This window comes from Piliocolobus tephrosceles, chromosome 4, assembly GCF_002776525.5.
Source record: "Piliocolobus tephrosceles isolate RC106 chromosome 4, ASM277652v3, whole genome shotgun sequence".
Classification (NCBI taxonomy): Eukaryota; Metazoa; Chordata; class Mammalia; order Primates; family Cercopithecidae; genus Piliocolobus; species Piliocolobus tephrosceles.
The window spans coordinates 65,678,476-65,703,131 of NC_045437.1; the positions used below are offsets into that span (position 1 = coordinate 65,678,476).

The window sequence follows — 24,656 nt, forward strand, 5'->3', positions numbered from 1 at the left end:
TATTGTCAATAATGCTGCAATGAACATGGATGTGTAAACTTCTCTTTGAGATCCTGCTTTTGATTCTTTTGGAAACACACGAAGTGGGATTGCTGGATCATAGGGTAATTCTATTTTTAGTACTGTAAGGAATCTGCATGCTGTTTTCCATAGCAACTGCACAATTTTATATTGTCTGAGGGTAATTTTGAAGTGCCCTGGGCATAAAGTTCATGCCTTAGGCTTCCACTCTTGATATTCCTACATTCTTTCCACATCATCCACCCATAGCAATTAGTTGTAGCATGTAACCTTTCTCCAAGGTCAATCCCACAGAGCAGGGAACAAACAGCAGACCTTACCCTTGTCCCAAGTGTACGTAAAACATGGACTTTTCACTTCTAATCTGATGGTACACTGGGTCCTTACCATAACAGGCAAATGCAAGCACTCAGCTCAAACACCCTCCATCCCCACATGGCCCTTTCTGCAGCCTCTAGCACTTCCCTTCATGTGGGGTGAGGTTCTACTGCTCTTTAGTGTCATTTTCCTGGAACTGGTCAGGACTCCCATCCTCATGCCTACATTAAAGGCAGGCCGGCATCTCTGGCTCTCTTCCCTGTGGTGGTGATGGCTCGTTAAATGCCTCTTGGTCACTTCTGTGAGACAGCCTGGCAGTGGAGGAGGGACAGCGGTTTGCTGGCTGCCCACCCAGGCTGAAGGGCTCTGATTTTTTACAGAAGAGCCCATCTCTTTTGTGCTACAGAAGAAAGAGCCAAGACTTGCAGGGCAATTGTAGGACTGGTTTCTTTTTCCTAACTGGCTCTGGGTGACATGGTTTTCTGGTCTAGGAGTTTATGCCTTTGATGAGATGTGTGATTCCTCTGCTTCCCCTGGCCCCAACTCAGATGCCCCTTTAGCCAACTTTAACACACACACACGCGCACACACACACACACACACATGCAGACGAACAGAGGCACCAAAGGTTCTTGTCCACTCCAGCCTGTGGTTTGCTTTCCAATCATTCATTGCATCCCTAGCTTCTGACTTGGAATTTGGGCCTCCAAAAAGGAAATAAAAGGTATAATTCCTTAAGATTAGCTACCAATTTTTTTCATTCCATTTTGTGTTCACCTTATTTACCAAAGTCACTGCTGGCTTTATATGCAAGTAGAGAAGTTTTTAGAGCAATTAGACATGCCACAAAATAGCTCCTTTCCAATTTGCATTGGAGCAAAAAGCCAACATTAGATAATCATTTCTTTGGTTTTGAATCACTCTTTCTAGTTTTTTTTAAAAATGCAAATACACCTACTGGGAGTAACAAATTGCCACTAACCCTTCACTATAATTCAGTTTGTCGGACGGCTTCCTTCTGGGGCAAGTGGGTAGGGAAATGTGAAGGCTTGAATGAGAGAAAAATGTAGAAAATGGAGTTGGGAGAAACATTAACAAATTCTACTTATTTCCCAATTTTTCCTAAGATCAGCTTTGTATATGTTTCAGCTAGAATCTCATGAATCTTTGTATTTCAGTGCTTGTCTATTTTAGGAAAAATTGAGTGAGCAAGTCAGCCAAATCATTCTTGATGTCTTGATTTTACAGGCTGGTACCATGTTATGAAATATTGTATGGGAAGGAGGCATCCCTGAATTTGTCTGTTTGCCTCTTGTCCTAATTAAGTCCATGTGGATCCCATGTGACTTCAAAGTATGGAGGCCATGTTGACTTTTTTTTGGTGGGGGGAGGTATTTTTCCTTTAATGTGTTGGTCTAATTAGAGAAGGAACAAATCAATATTTGGATTTGAAAGTTACATACAGAGGGGAAATTGGCCTATAAACTGTGGAGGGAATATATGAGCTCTAACATCATCAAGAAGATAGTTTCTGGTATTAGTTCAGATACTTTTGGATGAAAGAAATATAAATCAATCTGAGCTAGTTTAAGCAAAATGTGGTGGGGGGTTGGTATAAGAGGTATCACATGGAGCCCAAGAGCAGGAATAGCTTGTCAGCAACCCAGGAGTGAAGTTGGCCTCTCGTTTCTGCTACTCTCAGAACATCTGTTTTTCCTTTTCTCTCTCTCTGCAGACCACCTTTCTCTGGTTCTCTGGTCACATTGCAGAATGTGGTTACCCCAAGGCTCCTAGATCAACATATTATCTTTCCAGTCACATGAAGATTAACTAGCTATTAATTAGTCCTAATTCTTGGGAGAAGGAACCTGAATCAGGGTCTACAGTGGCCTAATGAACTATAAACAAAGGGCAATTTTCACAATCTATAAATGTGGGTGCTGAGGGCTTACTCTGGGCATCAGAGATACCCTCTCAGAGAAGAAGCATGGTCCACATGCTGAGCTTTCAAAAGAAAATGAGCCATAGTTTCCTGTGTTTACTGTTTGTAACTTGAATGTCTCCAGGTCTTGTCAGCTATAGGCACAAATAGTCACGTCATGCTCATAACACCAGAATAATAGGGGACCTCAAACTTCACACAAATGCCTCCAGAGGTTTTATTTTATTTTATTTTCATTTAATTTTTTGAGACAAGGTCTCGCTCTGTCCCCCAGGTTGGAGTGCAGTGGCATGATCTTAGCTCACTGCAACCTCTGCCTCCTGGGCTCAAGTGATCTTCCCATCTCAGCATCCTGAGTAGCTAAAACTATACGCGCATGCCACCAGGCCTGGCTTTTTTTTGTTGTTGTTGCCACTTTGCCCAGGCTGGTCTTGAACTCTTGGGCTCAAGCAATCCTCCTGCCTCGGCTTCCCAAACTGCTAGGATTATAGGCTGTAGCACGGTGCCCAGCCAGACCAAGATTTTTCTTTAGTGTTCTTCCAAGCTCATGAATGGTCCACTGCAGCCGAGTGCACCAGATACCTCAGTTCCCCACCAGGTATTACAGTCTTTGCCACTATTCTGCTGGGCACCAACCACAACAACAAGCCAAGTTTGATCCTTCACTAAGGGTGGCCATATATTTCTAGCTTATGCCTGTTGTCCTGATATAATTGTTAATTGTTAATAGCACCCTCTTTTATTCTCAGAAAAGTGTAAGTTTTATGATAGTCCCAGGCAAGGAGGTTTTTGTGAATCCTCTGTTAAAGAAGCTCCCAAAAAGCACCGTCTGTGCTCTCCACATTTTATAGAGGGACAGAGAAACCCAATTTTAAATTTAGAAACCTAAATTAACCAAAGGGAGGGCTATTTATTGATTGATGTAACCAAAGTAGGGAAAAGGCAGTCGGTAGAGTGCCTCAGCAACCACTGGATTCAGAATATCAAATGTTAGAGAATTCACTCCTTCTCTCTTCATTTTTCATTTTCTTTTCTTTTTTTTTCTTTTGGTCTCTGTTTCTCTGTGTTAAATTTATTCCCTTAGACTTGTCCCCATGAGGCTGGAAGCTTCAACATTAACATCAGCCCTGGGCCTACATCCTCAAAGCTTCAGAACCACAAAACTCAGAGGACTCTTACTGGGAATATCTTAGGGAAGAGCCCATTGACTGTGGTTGGGTCATATGTGCATCACTGAACCATTCACTGTGGCCAAAGCATGAGGAACCATGGTTGGCAGCCCCATCAGAATCCCACTAAAAAGAGGACAGTGCTGTTCTGGGCGAACAAAACAACAAATGCCCACCACGTAGAGCTCTTTCAGTGTTTAACCTTCAGCCAATTTTCCCCATTAGTGAGTCCTGAGTCCAGTTGGGGAATGTCATAAAATAAAAACAGTGGGTGGTTCAACATTCCTCCTTCCCATTCTACAACTAGGATTTTTCTGACTGAGGCAAACGCTTCCTGATCCTTGATCCCTTCACTCATTCAGTAGGGTCCACAGTTCTTATGCATGTTGGCTTGGTTAGGCCACCCTAGCTGTTCACTGGACCCCCAGCAGTGGGCATAACTTAGGAACAAGCTTAAAGATATCATTATATATATTAGCAAACCCAAACAGGATTAGGGAAACATGTACATTACATCCCAGCCCAACCCTGAGTAGGTTCTTGAAATTAAACCATATGACTTATTAGACCTACAGTTTGATTCTGAAGACAAGCCAGTGGGATTCATACTCAGGGTAACAAACCCTTCCCCGTGTGTGTGTGTGTGTGTTTATAAACCAGGACTCAAACGGTACATTTGTTGGCTTCAGGCCCAAATGTTATTCACAGAAGAGAAAAGCTGGTTCCTGCTCTGATATAAACTTGAACATTATTTTTCTGTTCATGGAAAATTCTATTTTTCTTTAGCATTGCTACTTAACCAAAAGACTTTTAGAAAATTGCAGCAGTGCTTTGAAGTGCTTCATGAAGTTGAGCTATTTCAGGCCTGTCCAAGAATAGGTTGTATGCCCATGTGGGTTTCCATATCTGCAGTGGATCTTCCATATCTGCAGTGGTGTTTTGGTTGACATTTAGGATCTTTTCAAGCTCATGCATGGTTCTGTTTCATGAGTACACAGATGAAGCCAATTCACTTTGTATGTGAAATCTACCTAGTGTAAAATTCCTTTCATCTCCTCTCAAACACATTTGAGAAAATCATTACAAATCAAGAGGCCAATGTGAAGCTTAAAATATATTTTCTTAAATGTCCTTGAAAAAGAGATTATGCTTTGGACATAATGTTTTGGACTAAACCAGGAGGCAAACTGCTGAGCATCCAGAAGCGTCCAGAGGGGACAGCATTGTAGGTTCACTATGTTTGGAAAACAGTGGCCTGGACTATTTGTATGCAGGTGGGGATATCCCCTTACTGGGGAGTGAGCACTCATCCTCAAAGCCATTTGCATGTTCTGCACCTTTCTGAACCCTTCCCAGTGCCAAGTCCAAAATGAATCATGAGACTGACTGCATGCACCATATGGTAAACCTGAGAACCATCCCCCTACTGAAGGACGCACACCAGGGCATGACTTGTTTAAGGCTACACAACTTCTGCTGAAAGATGACTTTGCCACGGCTTTTAAACATATGACGCAAGTTTTGTGCTGTGAAAAGTCCCCACTTAGAGTTTAAGTATTTTTGTTCAGAGGGATAAAAGAAAAGAAAACAAGCACATAAGTCCTAACACAGGGCCTGTTTATAGCAATGGATGAGGCAGGTCTCACTCCCCTTGCTACATCCCTGACTGCTTCTAGCTGCATTAATTAGCTTAAAGGGGCTTCAGGGCTACTTGGTAATGAAAACAGCCATACCTTCTGCAATTAATTATATAGAATAGTTACTTAGCTTCCATTTTTCTGCACCCCTCATGGTACTGACTTTCCACTTTCTGTTTTCATTTTTAGAAAATAAGTTGCTATGAAACTTACATCTATTGACTTTGAGGATGCTTCTAGAAAATCATTTGAATATTTTTAAAACCAAAGATTTCTATATTTCTGCTAACTTTTTAAAGAGGAGTCCAAGTCTGAGAGAGACAAAAACCCAGCTCTAATTATATCTGTGGTGCCTGGGAGACATCCCCAGCTTAGATGAATAAATGTGAAAAGAGAAAACAATCATAGGCAATTAGCTGGGTCTTGGCTTAATGTCAGCAATGTATCCACTGTGAACCTCAAGCCCTCCCCGCTCTGTGGGCACCAGTCTCCCTCCCTCCCTTCCTACCCTCAGTCACTGTTCCAGTTAGCAAAGCAGAGAAGACCTCTGACTCGTATTGTTTCTCTGGAATTAGGCGCGACAGTCTTTTCCAGTGACTTCTTAAAAGTCTGTCCCTTCTTCTGGTCATCATTGTATTCTGCCCCCTGTCCCCTCCCCATGCACACCTCCCCCCCACCACAAACCCACGCCTTGTTAAGTCATTTTACTAGAAAACTGCTTGGCACCGAGCACCTCTTCTTTCAATTACAGCAGCTTTTCAAGGTCTCATTGACCCACACAGAATGCCACTGGCCGAGTGTTAGTGTCAAAGAAATACATTTCTTTTAAAACACTCTGCATTTCTACTGCAAATAGGAACCCTCCCCAAGTCCATCACATCTGGTGATAACCACTGTCAGGCTGGAGAGTGGACTCATGGTGCTCTCAGGGCGACCTCGCAGGGGCTTGGCCGTGGCACCAAGGGGAGAGCCTGATTGGCTGGCTGTTTCATTGCCGGGTCTCTGAGGGCCAATCAGGATTTGCAGCTCAGCCACCTGCTTTCTGAGGCACACTGAGCAAGATGGCTGCCTCCTGGCGCTAAGTTTTGCTCCTGGAGTTCCCATCTTAGCCCTACAGCAGGACATTTTGCCACCACTTCTTTGTGTGTTGGGAAGATGACATCTTTTCTTCTCTTCCTGCTTCTCTGATTGGTGAGTTTGGGATGGAGAAATGGATACGTGCAGTTCAACCCCTTCCATTCTCACTTTCCAAGAAGCAAGTTTTCTCTGTCTCTGGAAGTTTCCTGGGACTGGACTTTGTCTTGGCAAAGGGAGAGCCTGCAGTTTGGTTGGGAAATGTTAAATAGGGCTGTGTGAGAAATCTTAGGTGCAGACTGGGGCTCTTCGTCTAGCTTTATCAGCAATAGAGCAGACATTCTTGGCCCCAGCTCAGAGCCCCAGCCTCCCTTGTCTACCTGTCAACTGCTTTGGGGCTTGGAGCAAAAAAGCAGGGAAGTAATTGTCACCCTCTAACTCCAGCACTGCCCTAAGGAATGAAGAGAGGAGCCAAGATTCGTTGAAGGAAAAAGATTTTTTCGTGGGGAAAAAAATTGATAAACCAGCATGCAGATTGAGGATGAAACTCAAGGATACAGGAAAGCTGAATCTCATGTTTTTCTCTTAGGAAATTCTCCTCAACATGTGAAACAGGAAGACCGAGGGTTTCTTCTAGAGTTGTTGAAAGAATGGCACTTTACAGAATTAGTTTCATGAAGCTTGTGAAAGGGAATCATCTGTTAGTGCACCATGAAGTCATTATTAGAGTTTTCTTAGAATACTACCCAGGTGCTGGTAGAAATTGATTTACACAAGTGTTCTTGTTGCACTTGAAGCAGAATTAGGAATTTAGCTAAAACTTTTCAGATACAAGAGATTAGACCTGCAGGAGACGTAAGAGAATTTGGTGGAAGGGGGAAGCAGAGAGCACCCTGACTAATTTTAAGAGCTCACCCAAGGCCAGTAGTTTTCCACCCATTAGAATCACCTAAGGAATTGCTGAACAATTCCAACATTTGGGTTCCTTCCCACATCATTCAAACCAGATAATCTGGTGATGAGTCAAGGAGTTAGTATTGTTAAAAACTGCCCAGGTGATTCTGTCTGGTGTGCAGCTGGGACTGAAAAACAGTGTCCTAGTAGGCTAAGGAAGCCTTAGCCTGGTCATCTGTTCCTTGTCTTTGGGAGCAGCCACAGGTGATGGTGATGGTCATCTGTTCCTTGCCTTTGGGAGCAGCCACAGGTGATGGTGATGATGGTGGTGGTGAGTGGGGAATTTACATACTCTTTCTTCCCTAACAAATCTAAAGCTCTGCTACTTGAAGGGTGGTCCCTGGAATAGCTGCATCATCACTTGGGACCTTGTTCAAAAATGCAGAATTTGGGGCCCCACCCTAGACCTAGACCTATTGAATTAGAACTGTAGTGGGGAAATGTTTCTTGAACTTTAATGCGCATAGGAAACACCTGGGATCTTGTTAAAATGCAGATTCTGTTTCAGTAGGTCTGGGGTGTACTCCAAGGTCCTGCATTTCTAACAATCTCCCAAGTGATTCCAGTACTTCCAATCCATGGACCACACTTTGAGCAGCAAGGCAGCTGAGGACTTGGAGCAACCACAAATGGAAGTTGCTCAAAGAGCAGTGCTCCAGCTTTGGACTGCTCTGTAGGAATGGTGCTGAAAATGTTGCATGGTGCATCTTCAGGGACATAACAGACACTGAAGATTTTATAGGAGTGGCTGCCATTCCCAGAACAGTCAACAGTAATTACCACCATCAGGAGATGCTGTTGCTGGGAACTTCCAGGAACTGCCAATTGGAGCTGGCACCAAAGGAAACCACAATGGGAGAATCGAGTTAACAAGACTGCTTAGCAAGTTGGAACCCTCTCTGTATTCCAGCCCAAGTCACACTTGAGAATGAGGGAATTGGCTGTTCTCAATCACTTGCTATCTGGAGGAGAGAACCAGTCTTTCCATATACTTCACACTGAAATTAGATAATTTTTCATACGATTTCTCTTGGGGCTTATGTATTCCTTTACTCCACATATATGTTTGAGGATCTACTTTGTACCAGGTAGTATGCTAGGACTTAGATTTGAATGTCTAGAAACTGAGTGAGACTCCAGCCAGCAGTAGACACCTAGAATTGCAACTCAACCCTCATTGGAGAGGACACTGTGGCTTGAGAGAAGGTTATATTGGGATAGTGTCCATAAACAACTTAGCTATTATATAAACTTTGGGCCTAACATCAGTTGATGTCAATTTCAGAAATAAGACTATATATGATTCATTTGGAATCAGGCACTGGAAAAGCCAATGCTATTACTGGAAGGAATTTGACACCACTGAGCTACCCTAGGATAAAGGCTAAGTACACAATATTTTGCAATGAAATAGCAGCCATAGAAGATATTGTATGACTGCACTGGGGGTTTAGTACTATAACCATTTTGAGAATTTGGGAATGATTCGGTTCTGGGCAGGGGATGTAAGTGGGAGCTTGAACCATGGGCTGTATTCCTCTTCTCCATATGGAAAGGCTTTGCCTGTATCATTTAGGATGTCCTTTCCCATCCTGCACTTTAAAGCAGTGTGCTTAGAAGAGGTATTGCTGGCCTCCAGAGATCTCAAACACCCTGCAGACAATGTTTCTTGTGACTTTTATAAGGCCACGGGCTTCCTATTTGAAGAGCTATGTTCACCTGTTGTGAAGGCAGGAAGACATGTCAGTCAATATGTACTCTAGTGACCCAGAAGCAGGGGAATGTCAAATAACAAAACAGTTGCTGATCAGGAGTTCTGAAACCTCGGCTGACCCAGGAACACAATAGGAACTCATTAGCAGTAGAGACCAGAAACCCTAAAGGGAAGCCATTATAATCCTCACCCCACCCCCACCCCACCCTGCAAAGGTATGTTAGAATCCACAGCTCACCAATGTTAAATGACTCGACTAAAGTTACAGGGTAGTAGAAACAAGTGGAGAAGAACAAAGGTTTTCTGACTTCTAGTACCAGAGAAATTAGAAATGCTTAAGAAACGAGAAACTGCACAAGAAAAAGACCTGTCATTATAGTTGGGGGTGTGTGTGTGCAAAAGGAAATATGTAATCATCTCAATTTGAGGGACCGCCATGTGTGGGCACACACAACAGACTGAGAAGTTACAAAGGAGATGGAGGACCAAAGGAGTGTGCAATATAACTGGAAATAGGACAGATATAATGGAAATACACAATAACATAAGTCACATAAGCACAAAATATATACCTAAGTGATGACAGCTGTATAAGGAGCCGGGCAGCATGGGGGAGAGAAGGAGGCTCAGGGAGGTAATTGGAAAAGTGTGTGGGTAGAAAGGAACTTGATAGACAGCACCAGTTATTTGCTACCCGAGGAAAGGCACTTGCTGCTGAGGCAGATTTAAGTAAGTTCCTCGGGGCCAAGATAGAGTCTTCCAAAGGGCTCTGAGGTTCTAGCACTGGAGAAAGTAGAACATGAAATTGCCTTCCAGGGACAGTCTGGTTGGAAAGGGAGGAGGAGAAATAAGAGAAGGCTCCGTTGTAATATACAAGACGAAAGGAAAAGAAAGACAAGTAAAAGGAATGATCTGAAACCACCTGGATATCGGAGCATAATTGTGAGAACTGGGTAAGAAGAGTCCATTTTCTTACCATCCCTTTTTCCCCCTTTCCAAAGCATCTTATATTCCATTTTGGATTATTCTTGATAAGTTTCCTTTCCTGTTGAATGTGCTACTCCAACTTGATAAATAGGCATTTTTAATACAGCTGCTGGATCCAAATTGAAGGGGGGGAATAATCTAGCAAAATATCCACAAATTAGCTGTACTTCCTTTTGTAACATAAGGCAGCTCTATTCACTCACCTGAGATGGGATGGAAGATCTCACACACTGTTCTCTGCTTTCCTTTTCTGCTTTGTTCAGAGACACAAGATGTAGGTACTCTGCTGAGCATGGAACTCCTGGTGCCCTCCTCCACCTCAACATATGCTTATTCAGGTAGAGCCCAGCTGGGGACTGACAGTGGTAGAGCATTACTGATTTAGGGTTCCTCACATAAAGCACTGTAGACAAGGGCAGAGACAAAAATCTCTGGTAGTATGCTTGTGGGGGATCTGAGTTTTTAACGTATTTGATTGGTTTAGGATGTCGAAGATCAAGGCTTGGAAGCAGGGAAAAAAATTACACATCTTTCCAGCAGAGCCAATGTAATGCTTGCCTGCGAGTAACCAGGAATTGTGCTGTATGCTGTGTACACCTGTCTCATAGACCTAAGGTAACGAAATCTGCAATCCAGTGGACCATGGAACTGCTTGAGTTCTGGGCACCGTCTGTGCCAGCATGACTGCTGAATCGGTATCTCTCAGGAGGGGGCCAGAAATCAATCTCACGCATTCCCCAGAGATCTTTAGAATGATGACTTAGAGGGACTGCGTAATAATGGAAATGACTTACTGGAAGGATAAATTTTTAGAAAATAGTTAAATACATTTTTAGAAAATAGCATCCTCAATAATACATGACCTTAATGAAACAAAAACAGAAAGCCATATATGGGAACACTGTGGAGTGAAGGGCTAACAGTACAACAACCATACCACATGATACAACATGAAAATGAAAATGTTGAGAAGAAAGGGAACTGGGAGTGGTAAAATAGGACTGCAAGGAAACAACACTTGGAGTAGCACAATTTAATCTGCATCAGAGTAACAAACAGCAGAACTAACAGGGTAGAATTTAAATCAGTAATGTGGAGGATAAGCCTAGAAATTGTTCCAGAAGATAGTGAAAAGCAGGGGAAAAGAAATGTGTTAAAATGAATAAAGAAATGGTGGGTAAGAAAGTATTATTCAAAGGATACAGGGAGCCAACCAAGAACTGCAGATTTCTTTTATTAAAAAAACCCTAAGAAGTTAATTGCTTCTCAGCCTTTGGGCTAAGATTAAGTGTAAAAACTAGAGTAGTTAGAACAGAAGCAATAATCATGATGAAAAAGACAACTTTTCCAGGAAGAAAAAAGTTCCTGGATTCATAGATGAAAAGGGCCCCCTTGGTTCAGCAGCCAAAGAATATTCTTAAAAACAAACAAACAAACAAACAAACTAACAAAGCCTTGAATTACAAGGATAAGTGAATAACTCTGCATGCATCTAACCGGAAAAATATAACCACAAATGAACAAAATCAGGCAAACTTTCAACTTGTTTATGCAATTGTAAATGCCAGAAAAATAATGGCGCTGTGTTTACAAGATGTTGAAGGGAAAATTATAAACTAAGAATATTATACACATTGTTTTTCATCTCTTAAGGCAACAGAAGTACACTTCTAGACAAAGATTTCAAAAATATACCTCCTGTGTATTTCATCTTGAAAAAATTATTTGAGGATGTACTCTGGCTGACTAATTGATGAATCAAAATTAAGATCCCAAGAAGAATGAAGCAAATCCTAGTATAAAGACTGGCAGGGAGAATTGAAAATGGCAAAGCAAAAAGTTTAATCTATATAATTGTAAATGAGTTGAAGCTTGTTGGTCAATTTCACTCCAAACAATATTGTCTTCAGTTGCATGGGCTCTGGCATACTAATAATGCAAATTAGTTCTCCCTAAACTGTAAGCTGGGAGAGGGCAAGGGCCATGCTGCCTTATTCACCACTTGATCTCCAGTGTCCATTCCTAGCTTGTGGTGATGCTTATTAAACATTTATTGGACTTTCTATGTGAGTATTCTTTTAAACTCTCAGCAGACAGGCCTTATGAATTCTATCATAACATTCTGGCTGGGAGATGGAAGATTTTGGACAACAAAATGAGGGAAGAGAAATATTACAAAACTTTCAGAGGAGAGAGCAAACTCCCCCACTGAGCCAAGTCATCTTGCCCTCTTTTCTTCATCAGGAAAGAGGCAGTAGTTCTAAGAGACCAAAAGAGGCATGTGCCTGTTTTTATAGGCACCAAGATGTAGTAAGTTCTAGTTCCATTCCTCTGAAGATAGGGGTGGGAAGAGTCCAGTCTGTCTCTAAATAGGACAACTATCAAGCCTCTGGCTGTTTCTCAGATTCTGAAAGGCCTTGCGGCATGGGGGAAGTGTAGAGGGTGTGTCCTGAGCCCAGAGTGGTCCAGGGAGTGGCATACTCCTTTCCTATAGACTCTAAGATCCCATTCCTCAACTACCTATCAACAGGTTCCAGGTCATAAATTCTTGGCAGTTTCTGGAAAACAAAGCCCCATATCCTGGAGGAAGTGAGGTACATAGGTGTAAGTGATGTTGTGTGTGGAATGATTTTCACCACATTTTTCAGCAAAGTATGCTCATGAATGGTCTTCATACTAAGAGTTGGAACCCAAGCCTAGAAACCAGGGAAGAGGAAAGATATGTGTGTGTGTAGAAGGCATGGGGCAAGAAGGAGTAGTCATTTGTGTACCTTTCCCTCAGTGCACTGAAAGAAATGCATTCAGGCCGGGCGCAGTGGCTCATGCCTGTAATCCCAGCACTTTGGGAGGCCGAGGTGGGTGGATCATGAGGTCAGGAGATGGAGACCATCCTGGCTAACATGGTGAAACCCCATATCTACTAAAAATACAAAAAATAGCCGGGCATGGTGGTGGGCATCTGTAGTCCCAGCTACTCGGGAGGCTGAGGCAGGAGAATGGCGTGAACCCAGGAGGCGGAGCTTGCAGTGAGCCGAGATCGTGCCACTGCACTCCAGCCTGGGCGACAGAGCGAGACTGTCTCAAAAAAAAAAAAAAAAAAAAAAAAAAAAAAAAAAGAAATGCATTCAGAGAGCCAAGGAGAAATAGGGACAGCCAGGCCCAGGCTGTGAGCAGGTTCAGGGAGTCTCACTTAAACGCAGTTAAGTCGTAGTTGCCTTCCACACCTCATTTCACTTGGTAAGAACAAACAGCCTCACAGAAGCAACTCCACTCCATTAATAAACTTACCAGGGTTTATCAAGCATGTGTCAAATATGGGACATTTCCATACTGGGAACTAAGGACAAAGACACAATTCCTTGTTTTTATATGGCTTTGTCTATTAAGATATAGGAATGGCCACCTCCACCTTATTCAGTTAAAAGAATGACCGCTTTTTATTCTTGAAGACTTGATCTAGATGTTTTCTCTTTGTAGTCGCTCCTGACCTCCAGTCCCTCTTTTGAGCCCTCCCAGATGATTGTAGGGATGTAGGTGGAAGTAAATAAACTTGAAAAGGTGTGCCAGACCTCAGGAGTCCTTGGAGGTAGACATGGAGGCTTGTGTTAAAAGTTTGTTAGAAGGTTTTCACTTTGAAGTTGAGAAATTCAGGCCAGTGAGCCAAGGCATGAGAGATGTAACCAGGTTTTGTTCCTGGGGGCTCACAGTCAAGGGCAGCTGATGAAGTGACAGAGAGAACTGGCTCAGAAATCTGAGCAGCAGCAGCTTGCAGGTACTTAGATGGGTGGGAAAGTGGGACTCAACTGAGGTACCAAGGGGCCCCTCTGCACACACCAACTCTCTCAGTAACCATTACGGTCCATCCTTTGAAAACAACACAAACTTAATGTCTTTATATTAAAGCTAAGATTCAGCCTAGAAGGTAAAGTTTGACATTGAGGATGAATGCCACTTAGTGCAGTAGTTTGTTTGTTTGTTTGTTTTTTGTGTGTATTTTGAGATGGAGTCTCGCTCTGTCACCAGGCTGGAGTGCAATGGTATAATCTCAGCTCACTGCAACCTCCGACTCCCTGGTTCAGGTGATTCTCCTGCCTCATCCTCCTGAGTAGCCGGGATTACAGGCACACGCCATCAAGCCCAGCTAGTTTTTGTATTTTTAGTAGAGACGGGGTTTCACCATGTTGGCCATGCTGGTCTTGAACTCCAGACCTCAGGTGATCCAGCTGCCTCGGCCTCCCAAAGTGCTGGGATTACAGGCATGAACCACCACACCCAGCCCAGTGCAGTGGTTCTTAATCCTGAAGACACATTAGAATAATCTGAGACATTAAAAAAAAATACCAATCCCTGGGCCCACCCCAAAGTAAATAATTCAGATCTCTGGGCATGCAGACTGGGTGTTGGTATATTTTTAAAACACTCCCTGGCTGACTCTAATCTCCAAAACTCTAATGGAAGAGAATTCGGAGGCAAGTAGGGGGCCTTGCTGCAAAATGTGGTCTGTACATCAGCATCACAGGGAGGCTTGATGGAAATACAGCCTCTCAGGCCCCATACAAGACCTACTGGATTAGAATCTGCATCTTAACAATGTCCTCAGAGCATTTGTAGGTACTTTGAGTATCACGATAGAGGAATACTATGCAAGGTTTCAGCAGTGACTTGTTAAAATACTCCAGAATCAGAGAGCTAGAATTGATTTTAGTCACTGAATTCAGAGATCCCAATGTCCCCACAGGAATCAGGCAGAACAGTGAGAGTTAGGCAGGCCTGCCACTCCAGCAGCTCACATGGGCCTTGAAGACTCTAAACAAAGCGAGAGAAGGTAGGAAGTAGTGAAGACAGGGAAAGCACACAGTTCTATTAGAGAAGGAATCTGACTCTGCTCCAGCTTTGATTCTGCTGGAGTTACAACTTGACTTTAGCTGTTGTTTCTCTGAAATTTCCTGTTTTTTAAATGTTGGCAACTAATTTATGTTTTAAAAGCTTTTTCTATAGGTGTGATGGTTAATTTTAGATCAATTTTACTGGGTTAAGGGATACCCAGGTGATATGATTTGGATTTGTGTCTCTACCCCAATGTTGGTAAAGGGACCTGGTGGGAGGTGATTGGATCGTGGCGGCAGACTTTCCCCTTGTGGTTCTCATGAGAGTGTGTTCGTTCTCACAAGATCTGGTTGTTTTAAAGTGTGTAGCACCTCACCCTTCTCTCTCTTCCTCCAGCTCTGGCCATGTAAGGTGCATTTGCTTTGCCTTCTGCCATGATTGAAAGTTTTCTGAAACTTCCAGCCATGCTTCCTGTACAGCCTGCAGAACTGTGAGTCAATTAAACCTCTTTCTTTATAAATTACCCAGTTTCAGGCATTTCTTTATAGCAGTGCAAGAATGGACTAATATACCAGGTTGCTGGTAAAGCATTATTTTGGTGTCTGTGAGGGTGTTTCTGGAGGAGACTGGCATTGGAATGAGTGAACTGTGTAAGGAAGAGCCAACCTGACTCCAAGTGAGTGGGCACCATTTAATCCTTCGAGGGCCAGAATAGAACAAAAAAGCAGAGAAAAGGTGAATTCATATTCTCTGCTGGAGGTGGACCATCCATCTTCTAGAGCCCTTGGACATCAGAACTCCAGGTTCTTGGGCCTTCAAACTCAGACTTATGCCAGTGACCTCCTAGGATCTCAGGCCTTTGGCCTTGGTCTGAAAGTTATACCATCAGCTTCCTTGGTTCTCAGACATTTGGACTCCGACTGAATTACACCACCAGCTTCCCTGGTTCTCCAGCTTGCACGTGGCACAGGATGGGACTTCTCTACCTCCATAATCACATGAGCCAATTCCCATAATAATTTCCTCTTACATATCTACAGATATTGACATATCAATATATCTATAGACATTGACATATCTACATATATATCTGATTGGTTCCATTTCTCTGGAGAACCCTGATACAATGGGCAAATCACAACACACTAAGGACAGATTATACCCAAGGAATATCATTAATCTAAAACTCTTTAATATTACAGATAAAGAAATTGTGTCTAGTTTTCTCATTCTCCACTTTCAGGAGAGAGTGACTCCAGCTTAAGTATCGTTTAAATTTTCCACTTTTGTTTTAGGTAGTAGAGAGCTGCTGTCTTACAGAATTCTAGAGCCACTGAAGGTGGAAGTGGCTCTGAGTGGGGGATCAAGAGGGGTTTCTCTGGAAAGACAATGAAGAAACTCAGATTCAATATCCAGATGTGTTGTTTTTGGTCTACCAGAGGGGCAGACCAAACCTTTTCAGTTGACATTTCCTTTAACACCAGGCTTGTTTTGGGAGTCTGGGCCAGGTGACAATGATGGCACTAAGAGCTTGTTTTCCCAATGGAGTCAAAACATTTGCTGAGCAACCCCATAAATTGGCTAGACAAAAGTAAATAATAAGAAGAGACATGGGAAAGGTGAGGTACCACATGGCCCTGCGTGAAAAGAAAGTTGGAGGGAAGTACCCTGCAAAAAATTGCTGAGAGACGGTGCAGGGATGGCTGGGCCAGCCAATTAGTCAACATTCAGCATTCATTCATCCCTCAACAGCTATTTATCATGCATCTATCGTATCCCAGGCACAGCTCTAGATACTAAAGATACAACAGTGACCACGACTGACCAAGCACCTGCCCTCATGGAGCTCACACCATTTTTCATATGAGCATCCTACATCTATGAATCTTTGTTTTTTTGAAACAGGGTTGCACTCTGGCCTAGACTACAGTGGCATGATCATGGCTCATTGCATCCTTGATCTCCCTGGGCTCAGGCGATCCTTCCAACTAAGCCTACCAAGTAGCTGGGAATACAGGCACGCACCACTACACCCTGTTAATTTTTTTTTTTTTTTTTTTTTGTAGAGGTGGGGTCTCTCCATGTTGCTCAGGCTGGTCTCGAGCTCCTGGGCTCAAGTCATTTGCCCACCTCGTCCTCCCAAAGTACTAGGATGACAGACCTGAGCCACTGTGTCCTGCCCATTCCTGCATCTTAAATATCTTTGCCTCCCATCTGAATATCACAGCCAGCATCCTATTTTTAAGCCATACTGCTATGATATATTTACATCTGATATCATTTTCACGTTAATCATCCTGGACCTATGAGATCTTGACAGATTTTGCTGTTCTCAAAAACAAAGATCCTGATACCATGATGGTCATCACCAAGATTCACAGTCCTGTGAGGTAGGGATAATAGCTACTGATATTGGTATTTGTTTCAGGTTGTAAACCCAGGAAAGTTGGAATATATCAAGGAATTTATTATCTTGTCTTCTTCACCTTAAATGGAATTTCCGGGTGTTTCATTCCAAATTTTTACCCTGTGTGATTTCTATATTTAACTTAGTGGTCATCTTCAGTCTTTGAGCTTTCTCTTGGTTGGAGGTCTCGTTTCATAGTATCTCAATTAAAATACATTTTATGGTAGATAGTAACTTTGTCCTAATTGTATAAGCACTTTAGCTTGTTAGAAAGGGCAATTACAGTTCCCTTAAAAATGAGTATATTGGGGTCGCGCCCAAGATGGCCGAATAGGAACAGCTCCAGCCTCCAGCTCTCAGTGTGAGTGACACAGAAGATGGGTGATTTCTGCATTTTCAACTGAGGTACTGGGTTCATCTCATTGGGGAGTGCCAGACAATCGGTGCTGGTCAGCTGGTGCAGCCCGACCAGTGACAGCTGAAGCAGGGCGAGGCATCGCCTCACCTGGGAAGCACAAGGGGGAAGGGAATCCCTTTTTCTAGTCAAGGGAAACTGAGACACACAACACCTGGAAAATAGGGTAACTCCCAACTAAGCCTACCAAGTAGCTGGGAATACAGGCACGCACCACTACACCCTGTTAATTTTTTTTTTTTGTAGAGGTGGGGTCTCTCCATGTTGCTCAGGCTGGTCTCGAGCTCCTGGGCTCAAGTCATTTGCCCACCTCAGCCTCCCAAAGTACTAGGATGACAGACCTGACCTAATACTGCGTTTACCAAGGGTCTTAGCAAATGGCACACCAGGAGATTATATCCCACAACTGGCCCGGAGGGTCCCAGGCCCACGGGGCCTCCCTCATTGCTAGCACAGCAGTCTGAGATCTAACTGCAAGATGGCAGTGAGGCTGGGGGAGGGGTGCCCACCATGGCTGAGGCTTAAGTGGGTAAACAAAGCCACCAGGAAGCTTGAATTGAGTGGAGCCCACCGCAGCTCAAAGAGGCTGGCCTGCCTCTGTAGACTGCTCCTCTGGGGAGAGGGCATAGCTAAACAAAAAGCAGCAGAAACCTCGGCAGAGGTAAATGCCCCAGTCTGATAGCTTTGAAGAGAGCAGTGGATCTCCCAGCACAGAGGTTGAGATCTGAGAACGGACAGACTGCCTGCTTAAGTGGGTCCCTGACCCCTGAGTAGCCTAACTGGGAGACATCCCCCACTAGGTGCAGACCAACACCTCACACCTCACATGGTGGGGTACACCCCTGAGACGAAGCTTCCAGAGCAAGAATTAAACAGCAACACTCACTGTTCAGCAATATTCTATCTTCTGCAGTCTCCACTGCTGATACTCAGGCAAACAGGGTCAGGAGTGGACCTCAAGTAAACTTCAACAGACCTATAGCTGAGGGTCCTGACTGTTAGAAGGAAAACTGACAAACAGAAAGGACACCAACACCCAAAACCCATCAGTACATCACCATCATCAAAGACCAAAGGTGGATAAAACCACAAAGATGGGGAAAAAGCAGGGCAGAAAAGCTGGAAATTCAAAAAATCAGAGCAAATCTCCCCCTCCAAAGGAATGCAGCTCATCACCAGCAAGGGAACAAAGCTGGACAGAGAATGACTTTGATGAGTTGAGAGAAGAAGGCTTCAGTCAATCAAACTCCTCAGAGCTAAAGGAGGAACTACGTAACCAGCGCAAAGAAACTAAAACCCTTGAAAAAAGAATGGATGAATGGATAACTAGAATAATCAATGCAGAGAAGACCTTAAAAGAACTGACAGAGATGAAAACCATAACACGAGAAATATGTGACAAATGCACAAGCTTCAGTAACTGACTCGATCAACTGGAAGAAAGAGTATCAGCGATTGAAGATCAAATGAATGAAATGAAGCGAGAAAAGAAGTGTGGAGAAAAAAGAGTAAAAAGAAATGAGCAAAGCCTCCAAGAAGTATGGGATTATGTGAAAAGACCAAATCTATGATTGGTGTGCCTGAAAGTAACAGGGAAAATGGAACCAAGTTGGAAAACACTCTGCAGGATATCATCCAGGAGAACTTCCCTAACCTAGTAAGGCAGGCCAACATCCAAATTCAGGAAATTCAGAGAACGCCACAAAGATACTTTTAGAGAAGAGCAACCCCAAGACACATAATTTTCAGATTCACCAAGGTTGAAAAGAAGGAAAAAATGTTAAGGGCAGCCAGAGAGAAAGGTTGGGTTACACACAAAGGGAAGCCCATTAGACTAACAGCAGATCTCTCGGCAGAAACTCTACAAGCCAGAAGAGGGTGGGGGCCAATACTCAACATTCTTAACTAAAAGAATTTTCAACCCAGAATTTCACATCCAGCCAAACTAAGTTTCTTAAGTGAAGGAGAAATAAAATCCTTTACAGACAAGCAAATGCTGAGAGATTTTGTCACCACCAGGCCTGCCCTACAAGAGATCCTGAAGGAAGCACTAAACATGGAAAGGAACAACAGGTACCAGCCATTGCAAAAACATGTAATGTCCATCGATGCTAGGAAGAAACTGCAATAACTAGCGAGCAAAATAGCCAGCTAATATCATAATGACAGGATCAAGTTCACACATAACAATATTAACCTTAAATGTAAATGGACTAAATGGTCCAATTAAAAGACACATACTGGCAAATTGGATAAAGAGTCAAGACCCATCAGTGTGCTGTATTCAGGAGACCCGTCTCCTGTGCAGAGACACACATAGGCTCAAAATAAAGGGATGGAGGAAGATCTACCAAGCAAATGGAGAACAAAAAAAAAAAAGCAGGGGTTGCAATCCTAGTCTCTGATAAAACAGACTTTAAACCATCAAAGATCAAAAGAGACAAAGAAGGCCACTACATAATGGTAAAGGGATCAATTCATCAGGAAGAGCTAACTATCCTAAATATATATGCACCCAATACAGGAGCACCCAGATTCATAAAGCAAGTCCTTAGAGACTTACAAAGAGACTTAGACTCACATACAATAATATTGGGAGACTTTAACACCCCACTGTCAACATTAGCCAGATCAATGAGACAGAAAGTTAACAAGGATATCCAGGAATTGAACTCAACTCTGAACCAAGTGGACCTAATAGACGTCTACAGAACTCTCCACCTCAAATCAACAGAATATACATTCTTCTCAGCACCACATCACACTTATTCCAAAATTGATCACATAGTTGGAAGTAAAGCACTCCTCAGCAAATGAACAAGAACAGAAATTATAACAAACTGTCTCTCAGACCACAGTGCAATTAAGCTAGAATTCAGGACTAAGAAACTCAATCAAAACTGCTCAACTACAAGGAAACTGAACAACCTGCTCCTGAATGACTACTGGGTACATAATGGAACGAAGGCAGAAATAAAGATGTTCTTTGAAACAAAAGAGAGCAAAGATACACCATACCAGAATCTCTGGGACACATTTAAAGCAGTGTGTGGGGGGAAATTTATAGCATAAAATGCCCACAAGAGAAAGCTGGAAAGATCTAAAATTGACACCTTAACATCACAATAAAAGAACCAGAGAAGCAAGAGCAAACACATTCAAAAGCTAGCAGAAGGCAAGAAATAACTAAGATCAGAGCAGAACTGAAGGAGGTAGAGACACAAAAAACCCTCCAAAAAAATCAACGAATCCAGGAGCTGGTTTTCTGAAAAGATCAACAAAATTGACAGACCGCTAGCAAGACTAATAAAGAAGAAAAGAGAAAAGATTAAAATAGATGCAATAAAAAGTGATAAAGGGGATATCACCACCGACCCCACAGAATGCAAACTACCATCAGAGAATACTATAAACACCTCTATGCAAATAAACTAGAAAACCTAGAAGAAATGGATAATTTCCTGGACACTTACACTCTCCCAAGACTAAACCAGGAAGAAGGTGAATCCCTGAATAGGCCAATAACAGGCTCTGAAATTGAGGCAATAATTAATAGTCTACCAACCAAAAAAAGTCCAGGACCAGACGGATTCACAGCCGAATTCTACCAGAGGTACAAGGAGGAGTTGGTACCATTCCTTCTGAAACTATTCCAATCAATAGAAAAAGAGGGAATCCTCCCTAATTCATTTTACGAGGCCAACATCATCCTCATACCAAAGTCTGACAGAGATACAACAAAGAAAAAGAATTTTAGACCAATATTCCTGATGAACATGGTGCAAAAATCCTCAATAAAATACTGGCAAACTGTATCCAGCAGCACATCAAAAAGCTTATCCACCATGATCAAATGGGCTTCATCCCTGGGATGCAAGGCTGGTTCAACATATGCAAATCAATAAACGTAATCCAGCATATAAACAGAACCAAAGACAAAAACCACATGATTATCTCAATAGATGCAGAAAAAGGCCTTTGACAGAATTCAACAGATCTTCATGCTAAAAACTATCAAAAATTTGATATTGATGGAACATATCTCAAAATAATAAGAGCTATTTATGACAACCCCACAGCCAATATCATACTGAATGGGCAAAAACTGAAAGCATTCCCTTTGAAAACTGGCACAAGAGAGGGATGCCCTCCTCACCACTCCTATTCAACATAGTGTTGGAAGTTCTGGCTAGGGCAATCAGGCAAGAGAAAGAAATCAAGGGTATTCAGTTAGGAGAAGAAGTCGTCAAATTGTCCCTGTTTGCAGATGACATGATTGTATATTTAGAAAACCCCATTGTCTCAGCCCAAAATCTCCTTAAGCTGATAAGCAACTTCAGCATAGTCTCAGGATACAAAATCAATGTGCAAAAATCACAAGCATTCTTATTCACCAGTAACAGATAAACAGAGATCCAAATCATGAATGAACTCCCATTCACAATAGCTTCAAAGAGAATAAAATACCTAGGAATCCAGCTTACAAGGGATGTCAAGGACCTCTTCAAGGAGAACTACAAACCACTGCTCAGTGAAATAAAAGAGGACACAAACAAATGGAAGAACATACCATGCTCATGGATAGGAAGAATCAATATCGTGAAAATGGCCATACTGTCCAAGGTAATTTATAGATTCAATGCCATCCCCATTCAGCTACCAATGGCTTTCTTCACAGAGTTGGAAAAAAACTGCTTTAAAGTTCATATGGAACCAAAAAAGACCCCGCATTGCCAAGACCATCCTAAGCCAAAAGAACAAAGTTGGAAGCATCACACTACCTGACTTCAAACTATACTACAAGGTTACAGTAACCAACACAGCATGGTACTGGTGCCAAAACAGAGATATAGACCAATGAAACAGAACAGAGTCCTCAGAAATAATACCACACATCTACAGCCATCTGATCTTTGACAAACCTGACAAAAACAAGAAATGGGGAAAGATTCCCTATTTAATAAATGGTGCTGGGAAAATTGGCTAGCTGTAAGTTGAAAGCTGAAACTGGATCCTTTCCTTACTCCTTATACGAAAATTAATTCAAGATGGATTAGAGACTTAAATGTTAGACCCAAAACCATAAAAACCCTTGAAGAAAACCTAGGTAGTACCATTCAGGACATAGGCATGGGCAAGGACTTCATGTCTAAAGCACCAAAAGCAACGGCAACAAAAGCCAAAATTGACAAATGGGATCTAATTAAACTAAAGAGCTTCTGCACAGCAAAAGAAACTACCATCAGAGTGAACAGGCAACCTACAGAATGGGAGAAATTTTTTGCAGTCTACTCTTCTGACAAATGGCTAATATCCAGAACCTATAAAGAACTCAATCAAATTTACCAGAAAAAAACAAACAACCCCATGAAAAAGTGGGCAAAGGATATGAACAGACAATTTTCAAAAGAAGACATTCATACAGCCAACAGACACGTGAAAAAATGCTCATTATCACTCGCCATCGGAGAAATGCAAATCAAAACCGCAACGAGATGCCATCTTGCACCAGTTACGATGGCAATCACTAAAAATTCAGGAAACAACAGGTGCTGGAGGGGACGTGGAGAAATAGGAACACTTCTATACTGTTGACGGGACTGTAAACTAGTTCAAACATTGTGGAAAACAGTGTGGTGATTCCTCAAGGATCTAGAACTAGAAATACCATTTGACCCAGCCGTTCCATTACTGGGGACATACCCAAAGGATTATAAGTCATGCTGCTATAAAGACACATGCACACGTATGTTTATTGTGGCACTATTCACAATAGCGAAGACTTGGAACCAACCCACACGTCCATCACTCCAACCAACAGCGTAAAGACATTCCTACTTCTCCACGTCCTCTCAAGCATCTGTTGTTTCCTGACTTTTTAATGATCGCCATTCTGAATTGCATGGGATGGTATCTCACTGTGGTTTTGATTTGCATTTCTCTGATGACCAGTGATGATGAGCATTTTTTCATGTGTCTGTTGGCTACATAAATGTCTTCTTTTGAGAACTGTCTTTTCCTGTCCTTTGGCCACTTTTTGATGGAGCTGTTTTTTTTTTTTTTTTTTTTTTTTTTCTTGAAAGTTTGTTGAAGCTCTTTGTAGACTCTAGATGTTAGCCCTTTGTCAAATGGGTAGATTGCAAACATTTTCTCCCATTCTGTAGGTTGCCTGTTCACTCTGATGGTAGTTTCTTTTGCTGTGCAGAAGCTCTTTAGTTTAATTAGATCCCATTTGTCTATTTTGGCTTTTGTTGCCATTGCTTTTGGTGTTTTAGTCATGAAGTCTTTGCCCATGCCTATGTCCTGAATGGTATTGCCTAGGTTTTCTTCTAGGCCTTTTATGGTTTTACATCTAACATTTAAGTTTTTCATCCATCTTGAATTAATTTTTGTATAAGGTGCAAGGAAGGGACCCAGTTTCAGTTTTCTATGTATGGCTAGCCAGTTTTCCCAGCACCATTTATTAAATAGGGAATCTTTTTCCATTTCTTGTTTTTGTCAGGTTTGTCAAAAATCAGATGGTTGTAGATGTGTGGTGTTATTTCTGAGGGCTCTGTTCTGTTCTATTGGTCTATATCTCTGTTTTGGTACCAGTACCATGCTGTGTTGGTTACTGTAGCCTTGTAGTATACTCTGAAGTCAGGTAGCATGATGTCTCCAGCTTTGTTCCTTTGGCTTAGGATTGTCTTGGCAATGCGGGGTCTTTTTTGGTTCCATATGAAATTTAAAGTAGTTTTTTCCAATTCTGTGAAGAAAGTCATTGGTAGCCTGATGGGGATGACATTGAATCTACAAATAACTTTGGGCCATTTTCACGATATTGATTCTTCCTATCAATGATCATGGAATGTTCTTCCATCTGTTTGTGTCCTCTTTTATTTCGTTGAGCAGTGGTTTGTAGTTCTCATTGAAGAGGTCCTTCATATCCCTTGTAAGTTGGATTCCTAGGTATTTTATTCTCTTTATAGCAATTGTGAATGGGAGTTCACTCATGATTTGGCTGTTTGTCTGTTATTGGTGTATAGGGATTCTTGTGATTTTTGCACATTGAGTTTGTATCCTGAGACTGCCAAAGTTGCTTATCAGCTTGAGATTTTGGGCTGAGACAATGGGGTTTTCTAAACATACAATCATGTCATCTGCAAACAGGGACAATTTGACTTCAACTTTTCCTAATTGAATACCGATTAT

The 24,656-nt window shown here is 42.3% G+C and overlaps 1 long non-coding RNA gene across 1 annotated transcript in view; it reads left to right on the plus strand.

Moving 5' to 3' along the window:
• The first annotated feature begins 6,155 nt into the window (after nucleotides 1–6,155).
• LOC111541570 overlaps nucleotides 6,156–24,656 on the plus strand; it is a 46,345-nt gene continuing 27,844 nt past the window's right edge. The window contains exons 1-2 of the long non-coding RNA XR_002731305.1: nucleotides 6,156–6,278; nucleotides 9,646–9,782. This is a non-coding gene — a long non-coding RNA (uncharacterized LOC111541570). The remainder of the gene's footprint in view (nucleotides 6,279–9,645; nucleotides 9,783–24,656) is intronic.